The sequence below is a fragment of the Salvelinus fontinalis genome, chromosome 4, assembly GCF_029448725.1.
Source record: "Salvelinus fontinalis isolate EN_2023a chromosome 4, ASM2944872v1, whole genome shotgun sequence".
Taxonomy (NCBI): Eukaryota; Metazoa; Chordata; class Actinopteri; order Salmoniformes; family Salmonidae; genus Salvelinus; species Salvelinus fontinalis.
The window spans coordinates 46,177,037-46,197,231 of record NC_074668.1 but is presented as its reverse complement, the minus strand read 5'-3'; the positions used below and the strand labels follow the sequence as shown (position 1 = coordinate 46,197,231).

Sequence of the window (20,195 nt, the reverse complement as noted above, 5' to 3'; positions counted from 1 at the left end):
GAAAACAAGAGCACCTCCTCCCAGCTGCCCACTGCACTGAGGCTAGATAACACGGTCACCACTGATAAGTCCATGATAATCGAAAACTTCAACAAACATTTCTCAATGGCTGGCCATGCCTTCCACCTGGCGACTCCAACCTTGGCCAACAGCCCCGCCCCCCCCGCTGCTACTCGCCCAAGCCTCCCCAGCTTCTCCTTTACCCATATCCAGATAGCAGATGTTCTGAAAGAGCTGGAAAACCTGGACCCATACAAATCAGCTGGGCTTGACAATCTGGACCCCCTATTTCTGAAACTGTCCGCCGCCATTGTCGCACCCCCTATTACCAGCCTGTTCAACCTCTCCTTCGTGTCATCTGAGATCCCCAAGGATTGGAAAGCTGCCGCTGTCATCCCCCTCTTCAAAGGGGGAGACACCCTGGACCCAAACTGTTACAGACCTATATCCATCCTGCCCTGCCTAGCTAAGGTCTTCGAAAGCCAAGTCAACAAACAGATCACTGACCATCTCGAATCCCACCGTACCTTCTCCGCTGTGCAATCCGGTTTCCGAGCCGGTCACGGGTGCACCTCAGCCACGCTCAAGGTACTAAACGATATCATAACCGCCATCGATAAAAGACATTACTGTGCAGCCGTCTTCATCGACCTGGCCAAGGCTTTCGACTCTGTCAATCACCATATTCTTATCGGCAGACTCAATAGCCTCGGTTTTTCTAATGACTGCCTTGCCTGGTTCACCAACTACTTTGCAGACAGAGTTCAGTGTGTCAAATCGGAGGGCATGTTGTCCGGTCCTCTGGCAGTCTCTATGGGGGTACCACAGGGTTCAATTCTCGGGCCGACTCTTTTCTCTGTATACATCAATGATGTTGCTCTTGCTGCGGGCGATTCCCTGATCCACCTCTACGCAGACGACACCATTCTGTATACTTCCGGCCCTTCCCTGGACACTGTGCTATCTAACCTCCAAACGAGCTTCAATGCCATACAACACTCCTTCCGTGGCCTCCAACTGCTCTTAAACGCTAGTAAAACCAAATGCATGCTTTTCAACCGTTCGCTGCCTGCACCCGCACGCCCGACTAGCATCACCACCCTGGACGGTTCCGACCTAGAATATGTGGACATCTATAAGTACCTAGGTGTCTGGCTAGACTGCAAACTCTCCTTCCAGACTCATATCAAACATCTCCAATCCAAAATCAAATCTAGAGTCGGCTTTCTATTCCGGAACAAAGCCTCCTTCACTCACGCCGCCAAACTTACCCTAGTAAAACTGACTATCCTACCGATCCTCGACTTCGGCGATGTCATCTACAAAATAGCTTCCAATACTCTACTCAGCAAACTGGATGCAGTTTATCACAGTGCCATCCGTTTTGTTACTAAAGCACCTTATACGACCCACCACTGCGACCTGTATGCCCTAGTCGGCTGGCCCTCGCTACATGTTCGTCGTCAGACCCACTGGCTCCAGGTCATCTACAAGGCTATGCTAGGTAAAGTGCAGTTCACTGGTCACGATGGCTACACCCACCCGTAGCACGCGCTCCAGCAGGTGTATCTCACTGATCATCCCTAAAGCCAAAACCTCATTTGGACGCCTTTCCTTCCAGTTCTCTGCTGCCTGCGACTGGAACGAATTGCAAAAATCTCTGAAGTTGGAGACTTTTATCTCCCTCAACAACTTTAAAAATCTGCTATCCGAGCAGCTAACCGATCGCTGCAGCTGTACATAGTCCATCTGTAAACTACCCACCCAATTTACCTACCTCACCCCCATACTGCTTTTATTTATTTACTTTTCTGCTCTTTTGCACACCAGTATCTCTTCTTGCACATGATCATCTGATGATTTATCACTCCAGTGTTAATCTGCTAAATTGTAATTATTCGATTTATTGCCTACCTCATGCCTTTTGCACACATTGTATATAGATTCTCTTTTTTTCTACCATGTTATTGACTTGTTTATTGTTTACTCCATGTGTAACTCTGTGTTGTTGTCTGTTCACACTGCTATGCTTTATCTTGGCCAGGTCGCAGTTGCAAATGAGAACTTGTTCTCAACTAGCCTACCTGGATAAATAAAGGTGAAATAAAAAATAAATAAAAAATTCAACAGTTCAACAAGGCCACTACACATCAATCACCAGGACATTTTTATTGAAAACATATGCTTTACTTCAAAGGTGTCACACCCTGGCCTTGGAGATCCTTTTTATGCCTCTATTTTGGTTTGGTCAGGGCCTGAGTTGGGGTGGGCATTCTATGTTTTGTGTTCTATGTTTTATTTCTGTGTGTTTGGCCGGGTGTGGTTCTCAATCAGAGGCAGCTGTCAATCGTTGTCTCTGAGAACCATACTTAGGTAGCCTTTTCCCACCTGTGTTTTGTGGGTAGTTGTTTTGTGTTTCTGCACCTGACAGGGCTGTCTCGTTTTCGTTCATTCTCTTTGTTATTTTGTTTAGTGTTCAGTTTTAATAAAAAATAACATGAACACTTACCTCGCTGCGCTTTGGTCCACACCTAATTCAACAGACGATCGTTACAAAAGGAACAGCTGCACTATCATGTTACATAAAGCAGTCACTTCATAGTGTGAGAACATCTGGACAGGATGTCCATAAAAGGGCATAACCACATGACACTAAAAATAGATCATCAATCACTTTTTGACACATGTCATCTACTATAATCTCTCTTGCTTATATTGCCATAATCTGCAAGAACTCACTTACTCATTAGGGAAACACGAAAAGCTAACTTAAATCACTTAAATCACTCCCAAATACCAACAGCAAACACTTAAATACATGTCAGGTTCACAGTTAGCTCATAGCAACACATTAAGATCCACCTGTCTAACTGAGGCCAAGCAATGTAATGCGGTCCTTCTCATGCAGAACCCTGAGTGTCCATTTAACCCCTGACTGAGGGAAGTGAATTACCCTGGACCCTGGCATCCCCCATAATACAGACAATCACACTCAGATTGCAAGGTTCCGGCGCCAATCTTCACCTGATTCCCAATATGAGCCACTAAGGATGGTGTCAAAATCTCTCTATTTTCTCTGGGCTCAGCATTAGAGATTGCAATATGATGGAAACAATGTGGTGGATGAAGAAAAGTGGCATGTTTGGTATTGTCTATACTGAGATTAGGCCTGTGATATCTATGTGTTGTAAAAATAGTGGCCTATATGTTGTATGTTTGTCTATGATTACTGAGGATTTTCTCTCTCTAGCACCCTGTACCTACATGAGTAGCCTATGCTCAACAATCACCAAAAAAGTAAAATCCAAGGTGAACAGTCAGGTTTCCCACCTATATGTTGTGGTAGGAAAACATTATTTGTGCTCCGATCTACAGCTGTATTCCTTTCACTCACCAACAACAAGCCAACAGGCCCTACTCTACACATCATCATGTCTGTGGGAATGAGAGTAAGAGAGAGAGAGAGAGAGAGAGAGAGAGAGAGAGAGAGGGTGCAAAGAGAGAGAGAGAGAGTGCAAAGAGAGAGAGAGGGTGCAAAGAGAAAAGGAAGAGAAGGAGAGAGAGAAGAGAGAGACACATCTCCGGGGGATGACAAACATACATATTTTCATAGTGCCATAGAGTCATCACAGTCACAAATAATAAGTCTCTAAGCATACACACACATTTTTGGCACCTGTCCAAGGAGGACGCCCCCACACCCCCCACACACACACGCACACGCACACGCACACACAGAGACACACACACAGATCCAGAAGGCAGTCGTTTCTAATCGCCCCTCACACAGCTCTCACAGCACCACCACCACACGTCTCAGAGATCACATTCGTGATTACCTTGAAGCTGCACCCAATTATAATTAAGGAGAAGATGGGGCCTACCGCATCAGGAGAGAGAGAGGGGAAGTGTGTGAGAGAGAGAGAGATGACAGTACTCTGCAACACAGGGGGATGAAGACGAAAGATAGAAAAAAAAATACAAAAGAATCCTGGGGTACAGACAGAGAGAGACACTCAGAACTCGCAGTCACATTTCAAAGTGAAATCACAAGGGAAACAATATGTTTGGTGAGATAGGGAGTATTATGTCCCCTGCCTCTCGCAGGCTATTATTCACCACATTCAGCTAAATGAAAGTCAATTTGATGAGAAGCCAGAGAAATCGCAGCAGTGAGGAGAGCTGCCTCAGATGTGCCCGAACCTCCAGAGGGATTTTCGCTCTCTTTTTTTCTTACCCCTATTTCTATTCCCTACTCCTCTTCAACGGCAAATGGAATTCAAAACGTATTAAATGTGATTCGGACGAGGCCGGGGAGGGCAGGGTCGTCTGGTAAATGGGGGATGAGGGAAACGCTAGTAACACAGGACTGCATTTCATCTTAACTGATTTGCCTAGTTAAATAAAGGTAAAACAAAATAAATAAAACTAAATCAGCATGGATTGGATTGCACAGTAGGCTATCTCAGTCAGAGAGATCATCTTGACTGGATGTTGGAACATTGCTGCGGGGACTTGCTTCCATTCAGCCGCAAGAACATTAGTGAAGTCGGGCAAGCTGTTATTATTATTAAGTGATACAATCATAGTGTTCTTTATAAGATGACCTTTAGTACCGCTGCTTGAGTACTCGGTTACTTGTAAGCTGGTTATTAAATGTTTTTAGTTGTGAAATTGAAATATTCTACTGGAAGAAATTTTTCGAAGATAATAAAATGTACTGTTACCAATCGTTCTTCCTCTTATCTCAACCAAATAACTTGACATATAGGATTGGAATTGAAATAATATCCTTTGGAGATTTTGTGCTGGCAATTTTTGTGTCCTGTTATTGTTCTGTCTCCCTATCTATCCACGAAAGCTACAAGCTACGCTTGGATCATCAGAAAAGATCTCTCACCAGGATCTGAGCACCATGATCATTTACTATTGGGACTTTGCCCGCACTCTTCAAAGTATACTATCCCTCTTATGGTAATTTAGTGCACTTGTGGTTATAACTACCACTACCACTATCAATCATCATGTGGTTATAACTACCACTACCACTATCAATCATCATGTGGTTATAACTACCACTACCACGATCAATCATCATGTGGTTATAACTACCACTACCACCTATCAATCATCATGTGGTTATAACTACCACTACCAATCATCATGTGGTTATAACTACCACTATCAATCATCATGTGGTTATAACTACCACTACCAATCATCATGTGGTTATAACTACCACTATCAATCATCATGTGGTTATAACTACCACTACTATTATCAATCATCATGTGGTTATAACTACCACTACCACCTATCAATCATCATGTGGTTATAACTACCACTACCAACTATCAATCATCATGTGGTTATAACTACCACTACCACCTATCAATCATCATGTGGTTATAACTACCACTACCACTATCAATCATCATGTGGTTATAACTACCACTACCATTATCAATCATCATGTGGTTATAACTACCACTACCACTATCAATCATCATGTGGTTATAACTACCACTACCATTATCAATCATCATGTGGTTATAACTACCACTACCACTATCAATCATCATGTGGTTATAACTACCACTACCACTATCAATCATCATGTGGTTATAACTACCACTACCATTATCAATCATCATGTGGTTATAGCTACCACTACCACTATCAATCATCATGTGGTTATAACTACCACTACCATTATCAATCATCATGTGGTTATAACTACCACTACCACTATCAATCATCATGTGGTTATAACTACCACTACTACTATCAATCATCATGTGGTTATAACTACCACTACCATTATCAATCATCATGTGGTTATAACTACCACTACCACTATCAATCATCATGTGGTTATAACTACCACTACCATTATCAATCATCATGTGGTTACAACTACCACTACCACTATCAATCATCATGTGGTTATAACTATCACTACCACTATCAATCATCATGTGGTTATAACTACCACTACCATTATCAATCATCATGTGGTTATAGCTACCACTACCACTATCAATCATCATGTGGTTATAACTACCACTACCATTATCAATCATCATGTGGTTATAACTACCACTACCACTATCAATCATCATGTGGTTATAACTACCACTACCACTACCACTATCAATCATCATGTGGTTATAACTACCACTACCACTATCAATCCTCATGTGGTTATAACTACCACTACCACTATCAATCATCATGTGGTTATAACTACCACTACCATTCTCAATCATCAAAGTAACCGAACTGAAAGGCCGTTTTGAAACGCACATGATTTATGTAAATAAACAGCGCAATTATTAAACAGTGCATCAACTCATAATTTCATAACAAAATTACAATTTTATAACAGATCACAATATCCAGCAATTGTCAAAGACTCCAGCCAACCTAGTCATAGACTGTTCTCTCTGCTACTGCAAGTCTAGGTCCAAAAGGCTCCTTAACAGCTTCTAACCCCAAGCCATAAGACTGCTGAACAGTTAATCAAATGGCTACCTGGACTATTTCAGGCCTTTCTTGGAAAATGAGAATAAATAAAGGTTACATCAAATTATTATATATTTTTTTGCGTTGACCCCCCTTTTTTTAAGCTGCTGCTACTCACTGCTTATTATCAATGCATAGTCACTTTACTCCTACCATATGCATATTACCTCAATTACCCCGACTAAACTGTACCCCCGCACATTGACTCGGTACCGGTACCCCCTGTATATAGCCTCATTATTATTGTTATTACTTTTTTAAACTTTTGTTTATTTAGTAAATATTTTCTTAAGTGTTATTTTTCTTAAAACTGCATTGTTGGTTAAGGGCTTGTAAGTAAGCATTTTCAGGGTAAGGTTGTATTTGGCGCATGTGACAAATGCAATTTGGTTTGATTTGATTACATTTTGGGCACAATTTAACACTTTAGTAGCTTCCTCCTTTGGAAAAGTATTTCAAAGTTGTTTATTAATCACGTCTCTTTCACATGTGGTTGGATCAGAATCACCATTATAATCACTGGCCAGTACAGAGAATTAAGTAAAACCAAATCTCTGTCTCCGTCAATGGCTAATTTAGGAAAAGGCCAACTTTATCTAGCTCACGATAGATAACCTACACATATAGAGGGGCACTGTTTCGCTCGCTCGGATGCTTTCTCCGGGGGAGATACTTTTTAAAATATGGTGTATGTATATCAAATTAGTGGATTTGGCTATTTCAGCCACACCCGTTGCTGACAGGTTTATAAAATCGAGCACACAGCCATGCAATCTCCGTAGACAAACATTGGCAGTAGAATGGCCCTACTGAAAAGCTTAGTAACTTTCAACGTGGCACCATCATAGGATGCCACCTTTCCAACAAGTCACTTCATCAAATATCTGCCCTGCTAGAACTGCCAAGTCCAAACGTAAGTGCTGTTATTGAGAAGTGGAAACGTCTAGGTGCAACAATGGCCCCGAATTAATAGGCCCCACAAGCTCACAGAACGGGATCGCCGAGTGCTGAAAAAAAATTGTCTGTCCCCGGTTGCAACACTCACAACGGAGTTCCATACTGCCTCTGGAAGCAACATCAGCACAAGAACTGTTCGTCGGGAGCTTCATGTAATGGGTTTCCATGGCCTACAAGCCTAAGATCACCCTGTGCAATGCCAAGCGTCAGCTGGAGGGGTGTAAAGCTCACCGCCATTTGACTCTGAAGCAGTGGAAACGCATTCATCTGGCTGTCCGATGGACGAATCTGGGTTTGACAGATGCCAGAAGAACGCTACCTGCCCCCAAAGCATAGTGCCAACTGTAAAGTTTGGTGGATGAGGAATAATGATCCGGGGTTGTTTATCATGGTTCAGGCTAGGGCCCTTAGTTCCAATGAAGGGGAATCTTAATGGTACAGCATACAATGACATTCTAGATGATTCTGTGCTTCCAACTTTGAGGCAACTGTTTGGGGAAGAAATGTTTCTGTTTCAGCATGACAATGCCCCCGTGTACAAAGTGAGGTCCAAACAGAAATGGTTTGTCGAGATTGGTGTGGAAGAACTTGACTGGCCTGCACAGAGCCCTGACCTCGAACCCCATCGCACACCTTTGGGATGGGGTTTGCACAATTGCCCAACATCAGCGCCCTGACTTCACTAATGTTCTTGCGGCTGAATGGAAGCAAAGCCCCGCAGCAATGTTCCAACATCTAGTGGAAAGCCTTCCCGGAAGAGTGGAGGCTGTTATAGCAGCAAAGGGGGTATGAGATGTTCGCAAGCAGGTGTCCACATACTTTGGTCATGTAGTGTACATTCAGCCTCTTTCGAATTGAAGGACAATTATGAAATACAGAGAGACAAAAGATATATTATTTTAATGTTTTTTTTTTACTTCCTTAAAACATTCACTGAATGTTTCAATAAAACAACATCTTATTTTCAGGTTAACTCTTTTATCTCCAATCACAGATAGGACACATTGAATTTATTTTTTATTTTTATTGTGACACAGCATCAGTGAGATTTGAACCTATAATCTTCTGTTCTCTATTGATGGAATTTTTCCACTGTGCCACCTGGATGGTGCTAACATGTTTTTTTTACACATACAAAGCTGTTCATTTTAGTCTATTCAAACACACCCAATTTCAAAGAAAACAAGCACTCATTAAGATCAGATATGCCCAATTAGTGGCCGCGGCCAACACACCTGAACACACTTTACAAGATAGAGGATAGTTTTGTTGATTATGAGAACGGAATGGATTTGTTTTTAAATAAGATTCTTAGAATGTTCTTTGAACGTTATAAAAGTTTTCTTGTGTTTTTTTATGGAAAGTGTTCTTACGTTATCGGAATAATTTGAGAACATGACTTTAAATAGAACAACGAGAAAACCTGTAGGGGTCTCCCGAGTGGCGCAGCGGTCTAAGGCACTGCAGTGCTTGATGTGTCATGAGAAAGCGGTATAAGCACTGCAGTGCTTGACTATCAGGAGATAGTGGTATACATTTTCTTTTAAACCTGTAGGAAAGATTTTGCTGAAATTCCCACAGAAGAACATTGTTTCTTAGCGTTCTTGGAACAATTTGAGAACACGACTTTAAAAAGAACCATGAGGAAACCTGTAGGAAACGTATTGCTCAAGTACGGTAATTCCCACAGAAGAACGTTGTTTCTTAGCGTTCTAGATCCATGAGTAAACATTCCCAATGTCAAACCAGTTGGAGAATGTTCCTAGAACATTCCCAAAATAAAAATGAAATGTACCATGTTTGAACTGTCAGGAAACGTCCTGTTAAAGTAATAAAATACCAAGAAATATTTTTTGGGGGTGAAGTTCCTTAAATGTGCTGAGAATGTTCTAAAGCCAAGCAGCTATCTTGCACCATTCCCAGAAAGTTGTGGGAAGGTTGTATGCAAAACCACCATAGGACAACCACGCACTCACCAAGCTCTAAGAAACATATGGTTCTCAGAATATTAAGTGCTAGTTGTGAATCCCCTGTAATTAATATAAGGATTAAGGCAGGTTATCTTCTAAATCAACATCACACACATTTGCTACACTAACTAATATCAATCGTTACCTGTTGAAACTCTGCTCTATTACTTTAAAGAGATGTAGATATATCATGTTTTGATGGAAGATAGACAGTGTGGTAAGCATATCATTAGGAATTAGAATATTAGATGGGCTTGAACCTTGGTATAAAGGATGGTATAAAGGTCCGCCGTTTAGGTCAGGGAGTTGGTCAACCATGGTTTGCAAGTGCTGTGATAAGATATTGTGTAAAAGAATGAATTTGAAGAATTGGTATGTTTGTTAGCTAGTTTGCCTGCCAGTTTAAGAGGAATGATTCTATTCATTTTTCAAATGAACTGCCATTATTCCAATATTCCATTAAAACAATGCAGCAATAAACTGGCAGAAATCAGTTGGACTTGCAACAATTACTGATATTGTATCATATAATAGCACTCATAGCTTTCCAAGAAAACAACAATTGAGACATTTATGGTCTGCTTACATATATTTTAGAGGCTATTTAGACAGACAATTGGTCAACAACCCATATCAACTGTATATATAATTATGTGACTATTTAGGTTGACAATAATTCTACTACACAATTTCTGATACATCACCCGCCTTACTTTTATTTACCTGCATAAGTATAATCTGGATTCTGTCAATTCTGCCATTCACGCCAATTAGACTGGTTTGGATTTCTCCCTGGCCAATCTGGCTGCCATTTTCACCCCATTCTAACGTTGAGGGTTTATTACATAGTAATTTAATAGGATCTCTATAAAATGGTAGTAAGCCACAAAAAGTCAGTAAGAGAAACATTTTACGTAACTTGTGAAAACTTTTATTGACAAATTCATGATTCAATTAATGTTTAAATTACAGTGAGACGGTGTGGTACAGAGTCTGTATTCCTCAGACTGAGGCCTGGATTATGTTGTGGCCTTGGGGCCTCAATCGTCATGTGTGACAGGCTGCAACGACAGAGTATGGCCACAAGGTGTCCCTGTACTGAAACAGCCCTGGCACCTCCTCTCTCTTCTGAGATCTATTGTAGAAACCCAGCAACTCCAGCAGACTGCTGATCTCATCCACCTTAATGTTCTTTACTGGGACAACCTGATACAACACACACACAAAATGTTTACATTCAGTACAGGGCGGGGAAACCATAATGCAAGAACAGGTTCAGAAAATACACAGCATCACTGTCATGCCTCTTTCTCTTTAACTGTTTCAAATCATACCTATATGTTCCTATGTTCTATTGTGTAATGTCTTCTTGCAATAGTTATGTATTCCTCTTTAATCTTGTCATGCTTGAGTCAAGGTCAGAAAATACATGTTATTTACCCAACCATTTAGCTGATCATCTTTGTCTGACCTTTAGACGATATTGTAGCGATCTTAAAACAACACCCATCAAGAGGTTCTGACTTCGTAAGAGTTAAGGTGTTGGCTATACAGTAGCTGGACCTGGGTTTGAGGCCTTGTCAGCCCTACCCCCACATCCACTACACTGGTGTCAGAAGTGGGATGAGGCCTTTGGAGAGGCATTTACATGTAAGGTACTTGGTATAGAGAAGTGTGGGGACAAGCTCTCCCTAAGGAAGGAGCTAATGTAACGACCTTAACCCAACACCCAGCGACTTTGTTGAATGGTTTGGAGCTCTTGGCATAATGGTTAAAGTGTTGGCTTGACAGTCACTGGACCTATGTTCAAATCCCAGTCCGAGTTACCCTCTGAATTTGCTACAATATGTAGCATCTTCAATGGGAATCACATCTTACCTGAACAACCTCATCCTTATCATTGTAGAATATCAGAAGTGGATTCTTTCCTCCCCTGTAATCATATTCCAGATTGTGACTTCAACGGAAATGATGCTCAAGGAACATATATGTAGGGCTGGTTTCCTGAGCCCAGATTATTCCTAGTCCTGGACAAAAAAAATCTATTTCAGTGAAGATTCTCCATTAAGCATGATTTTTTGTTGTTGTCCAGGACTAGGTTCACTCTCTGCCTGTAGGATACGGGAACACCAACAAATTCAAGAACAATCTACTTCTGGATATATTTCAAGTGAGATCAAACATCATTCAACATACTTGAATACTGACACATGATGGATTTGAACTTAGTTGGACCCACTTGTGGTTTGAGGCCAATTCACGATGGCATAATACTGGGTTGTCGCTAACACACATGTTCTTGTTTATCTGGAAGGTCATGAGAAACTACAAAAGGCTTTGGGTGGGTCAAGTTTTGAAAAAAATGACATGAGGTACAATGTAACCATATGAGGTAATGCTAACATACTACAATGCACAATGTACAATGCAAACGATCTCCCAAAATATCATTAGAAAGAGACATAGCAACCATAATAAAATTATAATCTAGCCTCATAAATCTATTTAAGATCTACATAGAAACCAATAGAAGGATACTACAATACCTATCGCTCCATGAGAAACGTATCGAGCTCAGGCATCTTCTTGATGGCTCATCCAACCACACTTGGGCCCAATGGGAAAAATGAACAGACAATGAGTATTTTTCATTCACAACCACCATGTCTAATCTGTTTCTCAGTTAGATCAAAGATAGTGAAGCCTTCGTGCACCAACAATAAATATGTGTCTTCCTCCTAAGTAGAAAGTTTAACAAAGGTATGTTCAGACTACAGAAGTCAATTAATTTCACTAATTTAACCACCATATCATTCACATTTAACTCACCTTAAGTATACCCTTGGCTATTACAGGTATCTCTTCAACGGCTATATCTGTGACATCTGTGACACTGAACCAGGTGGCAGGGCCAAGGGGGAAGAGGGTCCATTAGGAAAATGAGTCATCTTTTTAGTTTGGGTTTTCTTTTGGTTTATTCTCAATGACAGACATTATGGGAAATGGACACCAGATGGGCATAATACTTGTTCCACTTGAAATGGCTTGAACAGAAATATAGATGTTAATGAACACTTTCTATCAGGATTGGTACCCCCGACTCCATAAAATATCCTCTGTCTCTGTAGCAACCCTCGAGGACACCTGCATCCTTATCACTTTTTCCCAGATCATGGTGCCAGTGAAAACGTACCTCATGGCACACTGCAGTGCATTTTCTTGAACTTGTTAAGCCTGTATGTATGACGGTAAAATACCTGCTAAACTGTGTGCTGCAGAGAATAGTGAAACATAGTAAAACACTTTAGAATCTGACACCATAGAACGTTTCTCTATTTCCCCACAGATGGAGCTACAGTAGAACAACAGTATGTCAGGTTGAAATAAATGGTTACATTGAATAAGCATGCCTTTAACCCTAGAAGTCCCCTTGAAATGAATGCAGTCAAATCCCATGACGCAACAATACAGTAGATTACAAAAAAAAGTATTCTGTTGTTCCATTCCATAGTAGAACCTTTGCTTGTCCTTTGTCAATGAAACAGAGGCATGACATGTACACTAGAGGGCAACAACAACTGACTTTTATTTCCGGGCAGATTGGCGGGTAAAATGTAGCCTACTTCCAAATTCTAGCCACAGACAATTATGTTTCCAAGAAAAATAAACCCTTCTAGATTGGAATGCTAAAGCAAAACCATCCCTCTCTATATTTCCCAGTCTAGAGCTTAGAACTTGATGTTCAACCCTTAACATTCAGCAGTTCGGTGTCTGCAAGCCATGATGTGTCAAATGGTAGAGCAGTCCTCATTTGAACAGAGTTTAACAGAGTTTCCCCCCCTTGGCTGTGACTGTAAATCCACAGCCCAAATTAAAAAGAACAGTCCCCCTCCGACACGGAAAATAGTTATAGTTTTACTTTAATTTATCTTTATTTGTGTTATAAACCCAGCCATGTTTCTCACAATGTAAGTTTGCTGGCCTAGATTGAGCAGCAGAACAATCCAAATACAATTACATTTTAAACAGCAGGAGAAGGAAAGAGAGCGAAAGGAGAAGATGGGGGTTGGGTATTCTTGGCATGCCTCTGTGAGAGTACTGTATATGTGTGGATGCATACCATATGTTTTCTCCCTGTATGTGTGTGTAGGCCTCCTTCTATGTTGGAGAGTATGTCAGAACGAGAGGTTACAACCATCCATCTGCTGATAATTTGAGGGACTAATGATGGTGTAGAGCTGTAGTGAGATAGGTCACATGGTGAACTGATTCCTGTGAAAAGACAGGAAGATAAATGCAGTGAAAATAGGAAGGAACTCAGTCATACCCAACAAAAAAAGCCACATTCATGAACACAAAGGCCACACTAACCTCCATGCACCTCATATCTTGTTCCCCGTTCCACAAACTTAAACTCCAATGTCAAGCCTACACAAATTCACACCCCATGCTGCTATATATTTAAAAAAAATCACTGTCTGTATTGTCAAATCATCTGAGTCTATTCTTACATCATCCATTGTACCTATCGTACATCAGACTAGGACAGCGTTTCCCAAACTCGGTCCTCGGGACCCCAAGGGGTGCACATTTTGGTTTTTGCCCTAACACTACACAGCTGATTCAAATGATCAAAGCTTGATGATTAGTTGATTATTTGAATCAGCTGTGTAGTGTTAGGGCACAAAACTAAACGTGCACCTCTTGGGGTTCCTGAGGACCAAGTTTGAGAAACCCTGGAGTAGGAGTTTCTACAGACCATGTGACCAGGTGAGGAAAAACTCTGGGCCCTAGTGAAAACCAACTCCTTGTAGGATCTGTATGACATCTGGTCTACATACAGTATAGCAACAGGCCTATTTCCACACAGAATAATATATGTTTTTTTCACCTTTATTTAACCAGGTAAGCCAGCTGAGAACAAGTTCTCATTTACAAATGCGACCTGGCCAAGATAAAGCAAAGCAGTGTGACACAAACAACAACACAGAGTTACACATGGAATCAACAAACGTACAGTCAATAACACAATAGAAAAGTCTATATACAGTGTGTGCAAATGAAGTAAGATTAGGGAGGTAAGGCAATAAATAGGCCGTAGTGGCGAAATAATTACAATTTAGTAAATACACACTGGAGTGATAGATCTGCAGAAGATGAATGTGCAAGTAGAGATACTGGGGTGCAAAAGAGCAAAAATTATATATAAATTAAATAAATAACAATAAGGGGGTGAGGTAGTTGGATGGGCTATTTACAGATGGGCAATGATCTATAAGCTGCTCTGATAGCTGATGCTTTAAGTTAGTGAGGGAGAAATGAGTCTCCAGCTTTGGTGATTTTTGCAATTTGTTCCAGTCATTGTCAGCAGAGAACTGGAAGGAAAGGCAGCCAATAGAGTAATTTGTTTTGGGGGTGACCAGTGAAATATACCTGCTGGAGCATGTGCTGCGGGTGGGTGCTACTATGGTGACCAGTGAGCTGATATAAGGCAGGGCTTTACTTAGCAAAGACTTATAGATGGCCTGGAGCCAGTGGGTTTGACGACAAATATGAAGCTAGGGCCAGCCAACGAGAGCATTTAGGTCGCAGTGGTGGGTAGTATATGGGGCTTTGTGACAAAATGGATGGCACTGTGATAGACTGCATCCAATTTGCTGAGTAGAGTGTTGGAGGTTATTTTGTAAATGACATCGGCAAAGTCAAGGATCGGTAGGATAGTCAGTTTTACGAGGGTATGTTTGGCAGCATGAGTGAAGGATGCTTTATTGCGAAATAGGAAGCTAATTCTAGATTTCATTTTGGATTTGGATGCTTAATATGAGTCTGGAAGGAGAGTTTACAGTCTAATCAGACACATAGGTATTTGTAGTTGTCCTCATATTCTCAGTCAGAACCGTCCAGAGTAGTGATGCTAGACGGGGGGCAGGTGCGGGCAGCGATCGGTTGAAGAGCATGCATTTAGTTTTACTTGCATTTAAGAGCAATTGGAGGCCACAGAAAGAGAGTTGTATGGCATAGAAGCTTGTCTGGAGGTTAGTTAGCACGGTGTCAAAAGAGGGGCCAGAAGTATACAGAATGGTGTCGTCTGCAGAGAGGTGGATCAGAGAATCCACCAGCCCCAAGAGCGACATCATTGATGTCTACAGAGAAAATAGTCGGCCCGAGAATTGAACCCTGTGGCACCCTCATAGAGCCATAGAGACAGCCAGAGGTCCGGACAACAGGCCCTATGATTTGACACACTGAACTCTATCTGAGAAGTAGTTGGTGAACCAGACGAGGCAGTCATTTGAGAAACCAAGGTTGTTGAGTCTGCCGATAAGAATGCGGTGACTGACAGAGTCGAAAGCCTTGGTCAGGTCGATGAATATGGCTGCACAGTATTGTCTTTTGTTGATGGCGGTTATGATATCGTTCAGGACCTTGTGCGTTGCTGAGGTGCACCCATGACCAGCTCAGAAACCAGATTGCATAGCGGAGAAGGTACGGTGGGATTCGAAATGGTCGGTGATCAATCAATCAAGTTTATTTTATATAGCCCTTCGTACATCAGCTAATATCTCGAAGTGCTGTACAGAAACCCAGTCTAAAACCCCAAACAGCAAGCAATGCAGGTGTAGAAGCACGGTGGCTGGGAAAAACTCCCTAAAAAGGCCAAAACCTAGGCAGAAACCTAGAGAGGAACCAGGCTATGAGGGGTGGCCAGTCCTCTTCTGGCTGTGCCGGGTGGAGATTATAACAGAACATGGCCAAGATGTTCAAAATGTTCATAAATGACCAGCATGGTCAAATAATAATCAGGAATAAATGTCAGTTGGCTTTTCATAGCCGATCATTAAGAGTTGAAAACAGCAGGTCTGGGACAGGTAGCACGTCAGGTGGACAAGTCGGGGTTCCATAACCGCAGGCAGAACAGTTGAAACTGGAACAAAAGCAAGGCCAGGTGGACTGGGGACAGCAAGGAGTCATCATGCCCGGTCGTCCTGACGCATGGTCCTAGGGCTCAGGTCCTCCGAGAGAGAGAAAGAAAGAGAGAAGGAGAGAATTAGAGAGAGCATACTTGAATTCACACAGGACACTGGATAGGACAGGAGAAGTACTCCAGATATAACCAACTGACCCTAGCCCCCCGACACATAAACTATTGCAGCATAAATACTGGAGGCTGAGACAGGAAGGGTCAGGAGACACTGTGGCCCCATCCGATGATACCCCCAGACAGGGCCAAACAGGAAGGATATAACCCCACCCACTTTGCCAAAGCACAGCCCCCGCACCACTAGAGGGATATCTTCAACCACCAACTTATATTCCTGAGACAAGGCCGAGTATAGCCCACAAAGAACTCCACCACAGCACAAACCAAGGGGGGGCGCCAACCCAGCCCCTGTAATAGGGTTAGAGTCAGAGAATCCCAGTGGAGAGAGGGGAACCGGCCAGGCAGAGACAGCAAGGGCGGTTCGTTGCTCCAGAGCCTTTCCGTTCACCTTCACACTCCTGGGCCAGATTACACTCAATCATATGACCTACTGAAGAGATAAGTCTTCAATAAAGACTTAAAGGTTGAGACAGAGTCTGCGTCTCTCACATGGGTAGGCAGACCATTCCATAAAAAATGGAGATCTATAGGAGAAAGCCCTGCCTCCAGCTGTTTGCTTAGAAATTCTAGGGACAGTTAGGAGGCCTGCGTCTTGTGACCGTAGCGTATGTGTAGGTATGTATGGCAGGACCAACTCGGAAAGATAGGTATGAGCAAGCCCATGTAACGCTTTATAGGTTAACAGTAAAACCTTGAAATCAGCCCTTGCCTTAACAGGAAGCCAGTGTAGGGAAGCTAGCACTGGAGTAATATGATCAAATTTCTTGGTTCTAGTCAGGATTCTAGCAGCCGTATTTAGCACTAACATAAGTTTATTTAGTGTTTTATCCGGGTAGCCGGAAAGCAGAGCATTGCAGTAGTCTAACCTAGAAGTAACAAATGCATGGATTAATTTTTCTGCATCATTTTTGGACAGAACATTTCTGATTTTTGCAATGTTACGTAGATGGAAAAAAGCTGTCCTTGAAACAGTCTTGATATGTTCGTCAAAAGAGAGATCAGGGTCAAAAGTAACGCCGAGGTCCTTCACAGTTTTATTTGAGACGACTTTACAACCATCAAGATGAATTGTAAGATTTAACAGAAGATCACTTTGTTTCTTGGGACCTAGAACAAGCATCTCTGTTTTGTCCGAGTTTAAAAGTAGAAAGTTTTCAGCCATCCACTTCCTTATGTCTGAAACACAGGCTTCTAGCGAGGACAATTTTGGGGCTTCACCATGTTTCATTGAAATGTACAGCTGTGTGTCATCCGCATAGCAGTGAAAGTTAACATTATGTTTTCGAATAACATCCCCAAGAGGTAAAATATATAGTGAAAACAATAGTGGTCCTAAAACGGAACCTTGAGGAACACCGAAATGCACAGTTGATTTGTCAGAGGACAAACCATTCACAGAGACAAACTGATATCTTTCCGACAGATAAGATCTAAACCAGGGTAGAACTTGTCCGTGTAGACCAATTTGGGTTTCCAGTCTCTCCAAAAGAATGTGGTGATCGATGGTATCAAAGGCAGCACTAAGGTCTAGTAGCACGAGGACAGATGCAGAGCCTCGGTCTGACGCCATTAAAAGGTCATTTACCACCTTCACAAGTGCAGTCTCAGTGCTATGATGGGGTCTAAAACCAGACTGAAGCATTTCGTATACATTGTTTGTCTTCAGGAAGGCAGTGAGCTGCTGCGCAACAGCTTTTTCTAAACTTTTTGAGAGGAATGGAAGATTCGATATAGGCCGATAGTTTTTTATATTTTCTGGGTCAAGGTTTGGCTTTTTCAAGAGAGGCTTTATTACTGCCACTTTTAGTGAGTTTGGTACACATCCGGTGGATAAAGAGCCGTTTATTATGTTCAACATAGGAGGGCCAAGCACATGAAGCAGCTCTTTCAGTAGTTTAGTTGGATTAGGATCCAGTATGCAGCTTGAAGGTTTAGAGGCCATGATTATTTTCATCATTGTGTCAAGAGATATAGTACTAAAACATTTATGTGTCTCTCCCGATCCCAGGCCCTGGCAGAGCTGTGCAGATCCAGAACAGCTAAGCCCTGGAGGAATACGCAGATTTAAAGAGGAGTCCGTAATTTGCTTTCTAATGATCATGATCTTTTCCTCAAAGAAATTCATGAATTTATTACTGCTGAAGTGAAAGCCATCCTCTCTAGGGGGATGCTGCTTTTTAGTTAGCTTTGCAACAGTATCAAAAATAAATTTGGGATTGTTCTTATTTCGTCTTTTGAGCTTCTAGTCATGAAATCTATGCAGCCTACTCAATCACTTTTTATAGCTACTGTTTACAGGCCTCCTGGGCCATATACAGCGTTCTTAACTGAGTTCCCTGAATTCCTATCGGACCTTGTAGTCATAGCAGATAATATTCAAATTTTTGGTGATTTTAATATTCATATGGAAAAATCCACAGACCCACTCCAAAAGGCTTTCGGAGCCATCATCGACTCAATGGGTTTTGTCCAACATGTCTCTGGACCTACTCACTGCCACAGTCATACTCTGGACCTAGTTTTGTCCCATGGAATAAATGTTGTAGATCTTAATGTTTTTCCTCATAATCCTGGACTATCGGACCACCATTTTATTACGTTTGCAATCGCAACAAATAATCTGCTCAGACCCCAACCAAGGAGCATCAAAAGTGGTGCTATAAATTCTTAGACAACACAAACATTTCTTGATGCCCTTCCAGACTCCCTCTGCCTACCCAAGGATGTCAGAGGACAAAAATCAGTTAACCACCTAACTGAGGAACTCAATTTAACCTTGCGCAATACCCTAGATGCAGTTGCACCCCTAAAAACGAAAAACATTTGTCATAAGAAACTAAAGTAGGATGATCGAGTAGCAGTGAGGGCTCTTCGATACTGCACGGTACTGTCGTTCCAAGCTAGTCGGAAGACTTCCAGTTTGGTGTGGCGCCATTTCCGTTCCAATTTTCTGGAAGCTTGCTTCAGAGCTCGGGTATTTTCTGTATACCAGGGAGCTAGTTTCTTATGACAAATGTTTTTCGTTTTTAGGGGTGCAACTGCATCTAGGGTATTGCGCAAGGTTAAATTGAGTTCCTCAGTTAGGTGGTTAACTGATTTTTGTCCTCTGACATCCTTGGGTAGGCAGAGGGAGTCTGGAAGGGCATCAAGAAATGTTTGTGTTGTCTAAGAATTTATAGCACCACTTTTGATGCTCCTTGGTTGGGGTCTGAGCAGATTATTTGTTGCGATTGCAAACGTAATAAAATGGTGGTCCGATAGTCCAGGATTATGAGGAAAAACATTAAGATCTACAACATTTATTCCATGGGACAAAACTAGGTCCAGAGTATGACTGTGGCAGTGAGTAGGTCCAGAGACATGTTGGACAAAACCCATTGAGTCGATGATGGCTCCGAAAGCCTTTTGGAGTGGGTCTGTGGATTTTTCCATATGAATATTAAAATCACCAAAAATTTGAATATTATCTGCTATGACTACAAGGTCCGATAGGAATTCAGGGAACTCAGTTAAGAACGCTGTATATGGCCCAGGAGGCCTGTAAACAGTAGCTATAAAAAGTGATTGAGTAGGCTGCATAGATTTCATGACTAGAAGCTCAAAAGACGAAAACGTAATTTTTTTTGTTGTAAATTTAAATT

At 41.8% G+C, this 20,195-nt stretch overlaps 1 pseudogene; it reads right to left on the bottom strand.

The window, feature by feature from the left end:
• Positions 1-10,499: 10,499 nt before the first annotated feature.
• LOC129852883 (selenoprotein M-like) lies at positions 10,500-12,650 on the bottom strand (annotated as a pseudogene).
• Between the last annotated feature and the right edge of the window lie 7,545 nt (positions 12,651-20,195).